Source organism: Schistocerca cancellata, chromosome 4 (assembly GCF_023864275.1).
Source record: "Schistocerca cancellata isolate TAMUIC-IGC-003103 chromosome 4, iqSchCanc2.1, whole genome shotgun sequence".
Classification (NCBI taxonomy): Eukaryota; Metazoa; Arthropoda; class Insecta; order Orthoptera; family Acrididae; genus Schistocerca; species Schistocerca cancellata.
In genome coordinates this window covers 748,516,246-748,531,483 of record NC_064629.1, presented here as the reverse complement: position 1 = coordinate 748,531,483, position 15,238 = coordinate 748,516,246, and positions in this window count along the sequence as shown.

Here is a 15,238-nt window from a genome sequence, read left to right as displayed (position 1 = left end):
AACAAACATTCTGGAAACTACAGGAAGGGAAAGTCTGTGCTCTCCAGGCACAGTTTGAGGAAGCAAGGAACAATTTGATCAGGTAAACACCATACAGGGGAGGTGGTGCTCGGCAACTGGCAGTGGTAGAAAGACAGGGGAAAAGTTTTATGATAAATACTAAGAACAGCTGTCAAACAATGGAAAATCCATGATGGAATGTGGCAATTTAATGAAAAGGATAGATGCTACTCACCACATAGCAAGAGTGTCACACAATTAGCTTTCAGCCAACAAGGCCTTTGTCAAAATTAGACAACATACCCACACACCTGCACCCATGGAAACAACTCGCAGTTCTCTGTCCTTTTAAAATCTTCTGCAGCAAGCACTCAGAAACTGACACACCCAAGGGCCGTTTACAAGATGCTATGAAGAGGAAGAAATGACTGGGACAAGCAACATAGCATATTGTTCAAAACATGCAACTTTAAGTTGAGCTTCAGTCTTTGAACTATACAATAGTTTCTGTCACTAGGCACAGGTGTACACATACCCATAAACCCCACATGTTCTCATTCTAAGAAAGGACAAGACATGACCTTAGTACAATTAATGAAGAGAACATTTTGAAATGCTGTTGAGTGAGCTTACAAGATCCGTAACCAGTCATTCCCATTGGGGTACTTTACGAAGCAGTGTCGTTACTAAGAGCCCATTTCCCTGCTATAATTCTCAAAAATAATATTTATCAAAGGCACATTAATGAATTACTAGTGTAAATACAACCTATGTGGATCACACTGTTCTGAAATGGCCCCAGTAGAGAATTGGTCATATTGGAATTTACAGAAGTGGTACCTAATGCTCTTAAAGATGAGTGTCAGACATTTTCTTAGATCTGTATATGTTTTTGGTACTTTGTCCATAAGATTCTACTTATTACATTAGAATCATTAGGATTAAAAGATTTAACTAACAATTGTTTTGAATCATTCCCTTCAAATAGGGTACAGATAACATGAACTTCAACCTCACATAAGGACAAGCTTTTCATTCGACACTTTCCAAATTAAAATGTTAATTTATGAGTTCCTCAGTATAGCAAATTGAGATCAATATTGTTCCTGATAAACATCAATGATTTTTCCAACCATTTTTGTCATGGGGAAGAAGTTACCTTCAGTGATGGCAAACGTTACATTCACTGCAAAAGTTACGGAAATTCTCATGAAGAATGAAAATTAAACCCTCAAAAAGTTAACAGTTTTCACTTTGCAATAAAGTTATATTGCATACAAAGAAAATAAATGCCACAAATTTCAGTTTGAAGAGAGATAACAAATTTATGTAGACAGTACATCTACATACTGCACAAAAAAAAAATTTTTAGGAATGAATACAGATTCTCAGTGTAGTTGTTTGAATGCTCAAAGCCAGATGCCAAAAGAATGCAATACATAAATGATCATCATATAGCCAAGTAGCAGAAATTGTTCTCTTTGTTGATCCAAGTATTTTAATCAAGCATAGTGCATTAACTTCAATGTCTGAAAATGTAAACATTTTCTTGAAAATGCAAATGCACAACACTGAACTAGTAATGAAAGTGCTGGGTGGTAGAATGCAGGGTTTCAGGTTTGTCAACAACTTGCAAGTGAATGGGTAAGGCACTTTTTCCTTCACTCGGATCTCCTGGACAGCTTGCTCATCAATATACACAGGACACTCTTGAGAGAAGCAGACAATTGCCCCTGTGAGCATCCTTAAAACATTTTATGTATTTGACCAGGTGTTGACGGGACATTCGAGTGTGGTAACGATGACACTGGTAGCAGCACACTGGGTTCAGAATGTACAGCCTGACTGTGATGATTTCATAACCAGCTTTGATCTTTGACAGAAGCAACACTCTATCAAAAGTGAGAAAGAGGGTACGTGTGGGCACTAAGGATGCATCTACCTTTTTCATCACATGATGGACTGCAATGTCACCCTCATCAGAGGGGTACATTTGGATTTCTGCCTCTGAGACCTTTTAGCACCCTAGTGTAAATAATACGACAGGAAGAATTCAACATTTGATGGGCCTCGACACGATCAGGATAGCCAAGGAGGAGTGAACCTGCAAGCAGTTGTTGTGCTTGAGACTCAGAAGTAGTCTCCACAAGCAAAGTGCCATTGGGTGGATGACAGCAGGATTTCACAACGTCGGCAATTGCATCAATGCCCTTCTGAAAAATAAATAGATTTACCGTAGCAAAGAACTGACCGTCTTCGGTATGTGAAACCACGAGGAACTGTGGTACAACTGGGTGGGTCTTTGAATCGTTAGCCCCATTTCATTTATGTTCAGTACACACTGACTGGGAAGAAGAAGACTGACTCATTGCGAGAAAATCCCCGTAATTGCCAGCATCTCCAACGGCACGCTCCTTCCATCTGTCCCCTCCCCCTTCTCAGAAGATGACACACCTGCCTTGGGTGACTTCACACCTAAGGTTACACCTCCCAAAAACATGACAGAGGGACCTATCGGAAATTTGGGAAGGTAGCAGCTGAGGCAATCACCCTTCCCTGGGCCTGGCCTGTATCAGGGGTACGTGCGAACCCTACCTATCAACCTGGGGTTGGGAATTGCTCATTACCCAGCCACCTGTTATGCATCAGACATGAGGGCTGGCCTTCAGGAGTGCACAGCGAGGAAGAGGAAAAGAGGAATCTCAAATGCCGAAGCAGAGAAAGATAAGGGCAATGAAGAAAGAAAAAAAAAGGAATGAAAAACAGTGGAGACTGTTCTGATCTTGGCTACTGAAAATGCAGAACACATTTCCAAAAATATCCCAGACATGTTCCCCAAGGGAGGGGAAGAGAGTACCAAGAGAACAGACATGCAGCACGGAAGGGAGAAGATGGTGCAAAGGCTGGGACCCCATAGTAGCCAAGCACAAACCCGCCAAAGAGCGGTGAGCCCTCTGGGGTGTATCCATCTTTGGCACGGGTAACAGCAGCGACATGTCGTGGCATGGCAGCAGTGATGCCTTGGTAGATTGCTGGATGGAGTTGGCACCACTCTGCACACGCAAGTCACGTAATTCCCTAAATTACAGGGAGGGGATGGGGGGGGGGGCAGTGGTAGTGAGCTCTGACGTTGCATTCAATCACATCCCAGATGTGTGCGATGGGGTTCAGATCTGGCAAGTTGTGGGGCCAGCACATCACATGGAACTCACCACTGTATTTCTTGAACCATTCCACCACACTTCTGGCATTGCAACATGGACCATTATCTTACTGAAAAATGCCACTGCTATCAGGAAACATGATAGTCACGAAGGGCGTATGTGGTCTGTAACCAGTGTGAGATACTTCTTGGCCGTCATGGTGCCTTGCACAAGCTCCACTGGACCCATGGATTCCCACGTGAATGTTCCCCTGAGCATAATGGAGCCACCACCAGCTTGTCTCCATCTTGCAGTACAGGTGTTAAGGAGCTGCTCCCCTGGAAGACAATGGATTCAAGCTCTCCCATCGACATGATGAAGGTATCACGATTCATCAGATCCTGTGCCCCAATGTCCAGTGTCAATGGTCGCACGCCCATTTCAGTTGTAGTTGCCAATGTTGTGGTAATAACATTGGCACATGCTTGGGTCATCAACTGTGAACACCCATCGTCAGGAGTTTTCGGTGCACTGTGCGTTGAGACACACTTTTACTCTGCTCAGCATTGCAGTCTGGTGTTAGTTCCAGAACAGTTCGCCACCTGTCCTGTTTTATCAGTGTGCCCAGCCTACAACATCTGACAGGAGGGGTGGCCACCCAACCCTGCAACATCTGGACATGGTTTCACAACATGTTGAAGACACACACCACGGCACTCCTAGAAGACCCGACAAGTCATGCAGTTTCTGAAATGCTCATACCGAGCCTCCGGACCATGACAATCTGCCCTCTGCCAAACTTACACCATCTGTCTTCCTAATTCTGCACATGACCACCACACTCACTAACTACCTACATGCACTGTGCTTGTGTTCATACCTGTCATACCTCACCAGGTGATGCTGCTATTGCCTCGATGCGTTTGTACCTATTGCAGGCCAGTAGTCATAATGTTATGGCTGATCAGTGTATGATGTATTTTCTTTTTAACCATTGCCCTGTTTTTGCATTTCTATTTTTTTAGAAATGCCCTTTTTTACATAAAAAATCTGGTCCCTCTAACCTAATGACAATGACAATCTTCCAATAATGGGAGGAAAGGAAGTGAGCCACTTATGTATAAATGGTACGTACAGAAGATGAGAAATTATAATGAAATACATCAACTGTAGTGTTTGGGAGTTTGTACCTAAACATTGTGTAAGTGAAACTGTTGTTGTTGTTGTTGTTGTTGTTGTTGTGGTCTTCAGTCCTGAGACTGGTTTGATGCAGCTCTCCATGCTACTCTATCCTGTGCAAGCTTCTTCATCTCCCAGTATCTACTGCAACCTACACCCTTCTGAATCTGCTTAGTGTATTCATCTCTTGGTCTCCCTCTACGATTTTTACCCTCCACACTGCCCTCCAATGCTAAATTTGTGATCCCTTGATGCCTCAAAACATGTCCTACCAACCGATCCCTTCTTCTAGTCAAGTTGTGCCACAAACTTCTCTTCTCCCCAATCCTATTCAATACCTCCTCATTAGTTACGTGATCTACCCACCTTATCTTCAGCATTCTTCTGTAGCACCACATTTCGAAAGCTTCTATTCTCTTCTTGTCCAAACTAGTTATCGTCCATGTTTCACTTCCATACATGGCTACACTCCATACAAATACTTTCAGAAACGACTTCCTGACACTTAAATCTATACTCGATGTTAACAAATTCCTCTTCTTGAGAAACGCTTTCCTTGCCATTGCCAGTCTACATTTTATATCCTCTCTACTTCGACCATCATCGGTTATTTTACTCCCTAAATAGCAAAACTCCTTTACTACTTTAAGTGTCTCATTTCCTAATCTAATTCCCTCAGCATCACCCGACTTAATTCGACTACATTCCATTATCCTCGTTTTGCTTTTGTTGATGTTCATCTTATATCCTCCTTTCAAGACACTGTCCATTCCGTTCAACTGCTCTTCCAAGTCCTTTGCTGTCTCTGACAGAATTACAATGTCATCGGCGAACCTCAAAGTTTTTACTTCTTCTCCATGAATTTTAATACCTACTCCGAATTTATCTTTTGTTTCCTTTACTGCTTGCTCAATATACAGATTGAATAACATCGGGGAGAGGCTACAACCCTGTCTTACTCCTTTCCCAACCACTGCTTCCCTTTCATGCCCCTCGACTCTTATAACTGCCACCTGGTTTCTGTACAAACTGTAAATAGCCTTTCGCTCCCTGTATTTTACCCCTGCCACCTTCAGAATTTGAAAGAGAGTATTCCAGTTAATATTGTCAAAAGCTTTCTCTAAGTCTACAAATGCTAGAAACGTAGGTTTGCCTTTTCTTAATCTTTCTTCTAAGATAAGTCATAAGGTCAGTATTGCCTTACGTGTTCCAACATTTCTACAGAATCCAAACTGATCTTCCCCGAGGTCGGCTTCTACCAGTTTTTCCATTCGTCTGTAAAGAATTCGCGTTAGTATTTTGCAGCTGTGACTTATTAAACTGATAGTTCGGTAATTTTCACATCTGTCAACACCTGCTTTCTTTGGGATTGGAATTATTATATTCTTCTTGAAGTCTGAGGGTATTTCGCCTGTCTCATACATCGTGCTCACTAGATGGTAGAGTTTTGTCATGACTGGCTCTCCCGAGGCCATCAGTAGTTCAAATGGAATGTTGTCTACTCCCGGGGCCTTGTTTCGACTCAGGTCTTTCAGTGCTCTGTCAAACTCTTCACGCAGTATCTTATCTCCCATTTCGTCTTCATCTACATCCTCTTCCATTTCCATAATATTGTCCTCAAGTACATCGCCCTTGTATAAACCCTCTATATACTCCTTCCACCTTTCTGCCTTCCCTTCTTTGCTTAGAATTGGGTTGCCATCTGAGCTCTTGATATTCATACAAGTGGTTCTCTTCTCTCCAAAGGTCTCTTTAATTTTCCTGTAGGCAGTATCTATCTTACCCCTAGTGAGACAAGCCTCTACATCCTTACATTTGTCCTCTAGCCATCCCTGCTTAGCCATTTTGCACTTCCTGCTGATCTCATTTTTGAGACGTTTGTATTCCTTTTTGCCTGCTTCATTTACTGCATTTTTATATTTTCTCCTTTCATCAATTAAATTCAATATTTCTTCTGTTACCCAAGGATTTCTACTAGCCCTCGTCTTTTTACCTACTTGATCCTCTGCTGCCTTCACTACTTCATCCCTCAAAGCTACCCATTCTTCTTCTACTGTATTTCTTTCCCCCATTCCTGTCAATTGTTCCCTTATGCTCTCCCTGAAACTCTCTACAACCTCTGGTTCTTTCAGTTTATCCAGGTCCCATCTCCTTAAGTTCCCACCTTTTTGCAGTTTCTTCAGTTTCAATCTGCAGTTCATAACCAATAGATTGTGGTCAGAATCCACATCTGCCCCAGGAAATGTCTTACAATTTAAAACCTGGTTCCTAAATCTCTGTCTTACCATTATATAATCTATCTGATACCTACTAGTATCTCCAGGATTCTTCCAGGTATACAACCTTCTTTTATGATTCTTGAACTTGAAACTAATTAATGTATTTTTGAAATTAAATTAAGTTTTACTTCTTCAGATATCACAAAATACAATTTTGATGAAAAATGAGTAGTGCTCTCTTGTTACATAAGAAAATGTTATTTAATGTTTCTCTTAATCCTGTCATCAATTGCACACGTACCAAAAATTTACTCAAGGGCATGATGAAGGTATTAGACGGGAAGTAAGTGCACAAAATGTAACCTGTAACATTTTGAACTGGAACATGTTATTTTAATTATTTCACTAAAAAGAAATTTGTGCTGAATCATTTCATTAAGAGGATGCAAAGCTGTGATAATGTATGAAGTGAACTAACAATTTAAAAATAATTTTGTAAATATTACATAGTGAAATATTGAATGTGAATAAAATAAAATTGTTCTTTGATACACAAGGAAATGTAAAGCTATTTCCCTTTTTCCACTTCTCACATCATTTTTCACTGGTTTTGGTTTAAAACATCTAGCTGTTATAACACAATCAGTCTCTGTAGCTCTTTGTTTGATAAATTTTTGGTTTCCCCCATCTCCATGGTCACTGTCATCTTGTAGCCAAAACAGGTGAAAAAGCAGCTATTGTCACTTCAGGACCCATTCTATATCGGGAGGGTCTTCAATTGCAGTTGGCAGCACTTGCAAAAATGACTGCACATTGAAGTACCTAGCAACTTCCCTCTGGAGAAAGCAAATGATCTCGATGCCCCTACTACAAAAGCTCCTAAGACTAAAAATTAAAAACCACCAGTAAATGTAATATGTCTCATGACTGTTTTTAAGTGAGTATATCTAGCAAGCATGGTTATCCAGTAATTTGGGAGGGATCTGTCCAATTTTACGCACACTCCACTGTACTAGGTTTACCAAACGATAAACCACTTTTACCTAAGACTGTTTCATTTTTGCATAATAAAAATAATACATATTTTCCTATCTTCTTTAAATACATCTTTACACTTTAGTTGTGCCTTCACATTACACATTTTTTTGTTTTTAAATATTTAAACACCTGTAATGTTTTTTTTCTGAACTCTGCATGTATCCTTGCTTAATTTGTTTCATCTTTCTCTTATGGCAATGGGCACCTGAAACTTGCTAATGATAGCTGAATAATCTTATTTTACTAACAAACACACATTCTAACTCTTCCATTTAGTGAGCACAACATACACTTTGCCTACGCAAACGTAATCTTAACACTCTTCACCTTTGGCAGACAAATGTAAACATGAGAACAAAAGATTCGATTTTAACCTCCTTGCTGAGAACTTACTCAAGGAGGGGTGGCAGTGAGAAAGTACCGTCTCATCAGAGAATACGCTTCGAATTTTTTATTCATACAAAAATGAAAGCTCTTATGGCCAGCATTCTCATTAACTAAAACTTCTGGGTAAGAGGTCGTGGTTGAGCAATAGAAATTCTTCCTCCTGATGTTTCATTGTCAACTGAGGGCAACATCATCTGAGGTGAGTCAACAACTGGCCACTGGGACTTTGAGGTCCCATTTATGTAGAGCACACAGAGTGCGGCACCACTCCTCATGTGCTTTCGACAATGAAACTCTTTCTGATTATCATCATTACTGTTGATCACGTGTACAAAATCAACCACCATATATTACATAACTTTAAGCATTCTTTTCTGCCAAAATTACTGTGGTATTTATAAATGTCTGTGGCTTCTCCGTACATACTTGCATAATAATGCCATGTCCTAGCTAGCATGCTTGTCTCTCTAAACTTTATTTCATGATCAACATCTTCTAAAACATGTTCCACTACAGCCAAGGAACTGACTAGGAGACACAGACAAATCAGCTGGATGATGACTGGTCTGGCCTTTTAACATCAGAAACCGCCTTTCTGTGCTGGCACTGCGAACAGTTGAAAGCAAGGGGAAACTACAGTCCTAACTTTTCCTGAGGGCATGCAGCTCTACTGTATGGCTAAATGGTGGCCACCTCTTTTGCAAAATATTCCCAAGGTACGAGTGTCCCCATTCAGATCTCCGGGCAGGGACTACTCAGGACGACATCAGTATCAGGAGAAACGAAACTGGTGTTTGGGTAAGAAAGTTCTATACAGTGGAAATTAGTGAAGGTAGATGGCAGGAGGAACACACCTTCTGATAGGGTGAATACAGGGTTATAAATACCAAATCAAAGAGGGGTAATGCAGGAGCAGGTTTGACAATGAATAAAAGTAGGAATGTGGATAAGCTACTATGAACAGCATAGTGAACACATTATCGTAGCCAAGATAAACACGAAGCCCACACTTATCACAGTAGTAGAAGTTCATATGCCAACTAGCTCCAGAGGTAAGATAATGAAGAAATGTATGATGAAATAAAAGAAATTATTCAGATAGTTACAGAAGATGAAAAATTTAATAGTCATGTGGGACTGGAATTTGATAGTAGGAAAAGGGAGAGAAGGAAAAATAATAGGTGAATATGGACTGGGGGAAGGTATGAAAGAGAAAGCCACCTCATAGAATTTTGCACAGAGCATAATTTAATCATCACTAGCATTTGGTTTGAGAATCATGAAAGAAGGTTGCATACATGGAAGACACCTGGAGACACCAGAAGGTTTCAGACTGATTATATACTGGTAAGACAGATCCCAGAACCAGGTCTTAAATTAAGACATTTCCCGGGGCAGATGTCGACTGACCGTAGCTTATTGGTTATGAAGTGTAGATTAAAACTGAAGAAGCTGCAAAAAAGCAGGAATTTAAGGACATGGGACCTGGATAAACTGAAAGAACCAGAGGTAGTGGAGTGTTTCAGGGAGTGACTGACAAGAACACAGGGGAAGGAGTGCAGTAGAAGAACAATAGGTAACTTAGAGATCAAATAGTGAAGGCAGCAGAGGGTCAAATAGGTAAAAAGTCAAGGGCTAGTGGAAATCCTCCGGTAACACAAGTGATTGAATTTAATCGATGAAAGGAGAAAATATAAAAATGCAATGAATGAAGCAGGAGAAGAGCAATACAAACTTCTAAAAAATGGGATTGACAGGAAGAGCAAAATGGCTTAGCAGGAATGGCTGGAGAACAAATTTAAGGATTTAGAAGCATATACTGCCTACAGGAAAATTGAAGAGACCTTCGGAGATAAAAGACCACCTGTAGGAATATGAAGAGCTCAGATAGAAAACCAGTCCTAAGCAGAAAGGAAGAATTAGTGTATAGAGGGTGTATACAAGGCAGATTTACTTGAGGCCAATATTACAGAAGTGGAAGAGGATGAAGACGAGGAGAGAGATACGATACTGCATGAAGAATTTGACAGAGCACTGAAAGACTTAAGTTTAAACAATGCCTCAGGAGTAGACAACATTTCGTTAGAGCAACTGAAAGCCTGGGGAGAGCCAGCTGTGACCAAAGTTTTCAATGTGGTGTGCAAGATGTAAGAGACAGGTGTAATACCCTCAGACTTCAAGAAGAATATAACTATTCCAGTTCCAAAAAAAGCAGGTGCTGACAGGTGTGAAAAATCACCAAATTATCAGTTTAATAAGTTTAAAATACTAACACAAATCACTTACAGAAGTAGAATGGAAAAACTGGTAGAAGCCAACCTCTGGGAAGATCAGTTTGGATTCCAAAGAAACGTAGGAATATGCGAGGCAATACTGACCTTACAACTCCTCATCAAAGATAGGTTAAGGAAAGGCAAACCTACATTTCTAGCATTTGTAGCATTAGAGAAAAAAATTGTTCAAATGGCTCTAAGCACTATGGGACTTAACATCTGAGGTCATCGGTCCCCTAAACTCACAACTACTTAAACCTAACTAACCTAAGGACATCACACACATCCATGCCCAAGGCAGGATTCGAACCTGCGACCGCAGCAGCATTGTGGATCGGGGCTGAGCGCCTAGAACAGCTCGGCCACAGCGGCTGACTAGTTATTTAGGTCCAAGGAGAAGCAGTAAGAACTCTGAGGTTTGCCAATGACATGTATTTTATTATAGAAAGCAGAGCACTCTGAAGATCAGTCGAATGGAATGGACAGTGTCTTGAAGAGAGTATACAGGGTGTTACAAAAAGGTACGGCCAAACTTTCAGGAAACATTCCTCACACGCAAAGAAAGAAAATATGTTATGTGGACATGTGTCCGGAAACGCTTACTTTCCATGTTAGAGCTCATTTTATTACTTCTCTTCAAATCACATTAATCATGGAATGGAAACACACAGCAGCAGAACGTACCAGCGTGACTTCAAACACTTTGTTACAGGAAATGTTCAAAATGTCCTCCGTTAGCGACGATACATGCATCCACCCTCCATCGCATGGAATCCCTGATGCGCTGATGCAGCCCTGGAGAATGGCGTATTGTACCACAGCCGTCCACAATACAAGCATGAAGAGTCTCTACATTTGGTACCGGGGTTGCGTGAAAGTCAAGAGGGTTGAGGTCAGGAGAGCGTGGAGGCCACGGAATTGGTCCGCCTCTACCAATCCATCGGTCACCGAATCTGTTGTTGAGATGCGTACGAACACTTCGACTGAAATGTGCAGGAGCTCCATCATGCATGAACCACATGTTGTGTTGTATTTGTAAAGGCACATGTTCTAGCAGCACAGGTAGAGTATCCCGTATGAAATCATGATAATGTGCTCCATTGAGCGTAGGTGGAAGAACATGGGGCCCAATCAAGACATCACCAACAATGCCTGCCCAAACGTTCACAGAAAATTGTGTTGATGACGTGATTGCACAATTGCGTGCGGATTCTCGTCAGCCCACCCAACTGGCGGTGAATCGACGATGTACAGTACATACTGACAAAACTAAAATGATCTCTAACACGGAAATTAAGCATTTCTGGACACATGTCCACGTAACTCTTTTCTTTATTTGTGTGTGAGGAATGTTTCCTGAAAGTATGGCCGTACCTTTTTGTAACACCCTGTATAAGATGAACATTAACAAAAGCAAAATGAGGATAATGGAATGTTGTCTAGTTAAATCAGGTGATGCTGAGGGAATTAGATTAGGCAATGAGACACTTAAAAGTGTAAATGAGTTTTGCAATTTGGGAATCAAAATAACTGATGATGGTCAAACAAGGGAGGATAAAAAATTTAGACCAGCAATGGCAAGAAAATCATTTCTGAAGAGAAATTTGTTAACATCGAGTACAAATTTAAGCATCAGGAAGTCCTTTCTGAAAGTATTTGTATGGAAGGGAAACATGGAAAATAAACAGTTTAGACAAGGAGAGGAATAGAAGGCTTTGAATTGTGGTCTACAGAAGAATGTTTAAGATTAAATGGTAGACTACTTAAATAATGAGGAGATACTGAACAGAACTGGGGAGAAGAGAAATTTGTGGTACAACCTGACTAGAAGAACCGATTGGTTGGTAAGACACTTTCTGTGCCATCAAGGGATCACCAATTTAGTAGTGGAGGGAAGCATGGGATGTAAAAACTGCAGAGGGAGACCAAGATATGAATACAGTAAGTAGATTAAGGAGGATGTAGGTTGCAGTAGTTACTAGGAGATGAAGAGGCTTGCACAGGATGGAGTACCCTGGAGTACTCCATCAAACAAGTCTGGAGTGAAGATGAGAACAACAAGCCAGACTACTTTGTCAACGAGTATCTGCAATGAACAGCTCAACATCTTTCATATACTGTAATAACAAAATTGCACTCAAAAATGTACGAGAAAAGAAAAATAGGTATCTGAACAGGGTGCATTTGAGATTCCCAAACAGCCCACTTTGCTCAATGGTTGTCCAGCAAATACAACTATAATCAAAGCTTTTACTTTTACAAGTTTCATATTATCACTAAGCATATTTTAATAAAAATCAGCATAATTCAGTGGTCCCCAGTAGAATAGCTTACAAAATTCAGTAAAAAATTAGAGATGCCTTCCATATTGTAACTTTTAAGTATATGTTGGTAATGCCTGTTGCAAGTAGTCATTGAAAGCTGTGATAGTAGAACACCCAATAAAGTAATGAATATTTTAGTTTCCATGGCACGAAAAATATTAAGCATTTAATGTAACCGTAATCTTACACTATGTGCCAGAGAGCAATCAAACAATGCTCTAAGAAAAACATTAGTTTGCAGGGGTAAACACACATGCATATATAATGTAATTCAATATAGAGTTTCCATTTTCTGTCTTTGCCATTATCTTTGTGTTTGTTATCAATATACCAATATGTACTGCACGATTCTGGATGCAACTAAACAGAAAATGAAACTATCAGTTTCCACACTAACTGACTTCCAGCTAAGCTACAGACCTGTGTCATCAGGATCTAGATTGAGTATTCACATTTGTTGACTTCATCAATTTGTGACCAAACTCAACTTTCCACCCAACCCAGACCTCTGGCTACTGAATGGATCAGTCTGCCACCACAAACTAGACATACACCTTTGAGACGAAACAATTAATGTATTATAATATGTTAGCACAGATAGTGTGTAAGTGCCCTGTATCAGCAACAGAAATGCTGGTAAGCAGCAAAAGAAGAAAGTGAAGTCTACACAATTTCAGGAATTTGTGTAATTTTCTCACCACAACCAAGAGCTGTATTTCAGAAAAATCAGTAATAATGTTTCAATATAAACAGTAATTTACACAATATATATTAAAGTCAATATGCAGCGAACACAGAATATCATTGGCTACCTCCAACTTGACACAGAAGCACTGCCAACATCTGCACACATAATGAACAAGTGCAGAGTAAGATGGTCCTTTGTGAAGTTTAGCCAACAATTCAGACATTCCACTCTCCAACAAGGATTCCAGAATACAACAACTTTCACACCACCATAATCTTCTTCAAAAGTACAAGGCAGTAACGCTTATCAGATTATAGCCCAAAATGTGAAGATAATTTATCCTAATATCACAGTATGTCATTAACAATAATGCTAATGCAGTAATTGATATTAGAGCACTCAGCATCTTTAACGAAAGTTTCTCTTACGAGTCAGGCGTCAGCAGAACAATCTTTAGGGTATAACTTCTAAGCACAGAATTTCCTTAGCTGCTTTGAACTGATAGCCAGAAAGCTGCTTCAAGTACTTACCACTAGTGGGTATTGCTCATCTTTATCATATTGGGGCCATATACCAAACAGCCCAGCTTTTCTAGCAAATACAGTAATACTGCAACTAATTTACATGTAGAAGTTTATGTACTCACACTGAGCACCCAGAAGCTCTACTTCCACAAGTATTCACTGGATTGCAGTTTTGTACATCTAATTAAACAATTTTTCCACACTCTGATAAAAACACGTCAGTAGTACCATTGGTGGGCTGGCATTATCTGCATGCACCCCATTTCACTATTGTATGAACCATACTGAGTTATTTATAAAATCATTCTATTAGTAGTGGCATTAATTCCGGACATTTTTCTGGAATGTTCGCTTTAACATCTTAAAATTTACGTAATTTGTGGCACACTAAATTAATGAATAATGTTTCTATTTTTTTGCTTACAATACTTATCCTAAGTAGTTATTTTTTATAGGAAACAGGCTCTCTTTGTTAGTTGGTTGGTCAATTTGGAGGAAGAGACCAAACAGTGAGGGCATCGGTCCCATCAGAGTAGGTAAACATGGGGAAGGAAGATGGCTGTGCCCTTCCAAACGAACCATTCTGGCATCTCACGAAACCCTAAGTCTGGATAAGGATTTGAGCCGCCATCCTCTTGAATGCGAGTCCAATGTGCTCATCACTGCACCGCCTCACTTGATATATTTTTGCAACTTCCTGCCAGATTAAAACCATGTACTGGGCCAAGACTAACTCTGGTCTGCAGGAGAGCTTCTGGTACTGGCGGAATTGAAACTGAGGATGGGTCGTGAGTCGTGCTTGGGTAGTTCAGATGGCAGAGAACTGCCCATGAAAGGCGAAGGTCCTGAGTTCAAGTCTCAGTGCAGCACATGGTTTCACTCTGCCATGAAGTTTCATATCAGCGCACACTCCACTGCAGAGTGAAAATTTCATTCAATATATTTTTATTAACAATGAATACACTCAACTGTAATTTAAAAACTTTATTTTACACGTTTGTGCAGCTGAACTCTTCAAAAACTCTGATAAAGGTTGCACACTTGCATATGTGAGCTTTAGCACAAAGCTGCCACGAATCAGTTTCGCTGTAATGATACAAGAAGGGATAGTGGCTGTCCTCACCATTAGCATGTCCAGCACTTTGTGGAACACAAGGCAGAGGCTCACAAAGTTAAACAGGCCAGTATGGGGAGAAGCTGGGGAGTTCAAAGTCAGGTTTGCTCCCTAGCACAAAGCACAGCACTTGGTGGAAATACAGAGGAGTAGGAAGAAGAGTATTTGTGTGAGGAAATGTGGTCCAGAGTAGTGATGACTGAAAAAAGTTTACCCTTTGCGTTAAAGAGTGAAAAGTAGTATATTGTACATCTCAGGGTTTGTTTTATTTTGTTTTGTTTGAGGGCACAAAAACAACTGGGGTCATATGCACCCAAGTCAAAACTATAGAACACAAAGACAAAGAGAA